At 56.6% G+C, this 988-nt stretch overlaps 1 protein-coding gene across 3 annotated transcripts in view; it reads right to left on the reverse strand.

Annotated features, from left to right (window-relative positions):
- Positions 1 to 412, reverse strand: part of cdk14 (cyclin-dependent kinase 14) — an 83,436-nt gene extending 83,024 nt beyond the window's left edge. The window contains exon 1 of one of the 3 annotated variants that reach the window (XM_015401909.1): positions 305 to 412. The gene's annotated coding sequence lies outside the window, so the exon portion shown is untranslated. Of the gene's footprint in view, positions 1 to 264 lie in introns of all 3 variants that reach the window. The other 2 variants (XM_015401911.1, XM_015401910.1) reach the window with 2 other exon arrangements.
- Between the last annotated feature and the right edge of the window lie 576 nt (positions 413 to 988).

A 988-nucleotide genomic window follows, 5' to 3' on the forward strand; every position in this document is an offset into this window, starting at 1 on the left:
TATCAGCCTCATTCCACAGCCGGAGCTTAGAGCTCCTCCTGTGAGCGCATAGGAGGATGTTGTCAGAGCTGCCGTTGTTCCAGGCTAGATCTGCAGACATAGATTCTCTCTTAGCTTCTCAGCTGCTCCATCCACCATCAGACACCGAGCATCATGCATGCAGGAGCCGCGGCTCTGCTCCTCTAAACCCCGCCTGACATGTTGGATCCGCTCCTCCATGTTAGCCTGCAGCGCGAGGAGGAGCAGCGATCAGCGGCCGCTTACCTTCCAGGAGGAATCAGCTCACCTGGAGGAATCAGCTCACCTGGACGCCTCTGGAGAACAGAGAGGAAGCATTCAGGCCACCGCTGTCACTGCAAGCCGCTCCAAACACCTCCCTCCTCTGCCTCCTCCCTCTACAGGCTGCAAAACCGGGCTGTACCAACGCAGGGCGGCGGGGAGGGGGGGCATCAGCTGGGCTGTACCAACGCAGGGCGGCGGGGAGGGGGGCATCAGCTGGGCTGTACCAACGCAGGGCGGGGGGCATCAGAGCAGGGCTGTTTGGCTGAGAGCCGGGGAGCTGCAGCTGCTCAGGGAGGGGGGAGATGAGAAGCTCCTGGAGCCCAGAGCCCCCACCCCCCCGCTCTGCTCTGAAATGGTCCAACCCAGAGGAGAAGGAAGCTGAGCTCCTCCCCTCAGCATTACTGCCATGTCTTATGATTCAGAAACAGGTGGGGGACGGTCCTGCTGTCAAACTTTCTACCTAAACTATAGCTCTGACTGGAGCAGTTATCACCAAATGACACAACATGTGAATTTTCTGACTTTACCAGAAAATAATCCTCCATGAAACCATCAGATGGACAAAATAAACCAGTTAAAAGGATTTCAGACTGGATTTAATCAGACAGAAGCTCTGAGATCAACAAGACCTCCATGCTGAGGAAGAGGAGGAGGATGGACGCTGAGGAAGAGGAGGATGGGCCTCCATGCTGAGGAAGAGGAGGAG

Source organism: Cyprinodon variegatus, unplaced genomic scaffold (genome assembly GCF_000732505.1).
Source record: "Cyprinodon variegatus isolate N-32 unplaced genomic scaffold, C_variegatus-1.0 Scaffold1272, whole genome shotgun sequence".
Lineage (NCBI taxonomy): Eukaryota > Metazoa > Chordata > Actinopteri > Cyprinodontiformes > Cyprinodontidae > Cyprinodon > Cyprinodon variegatus.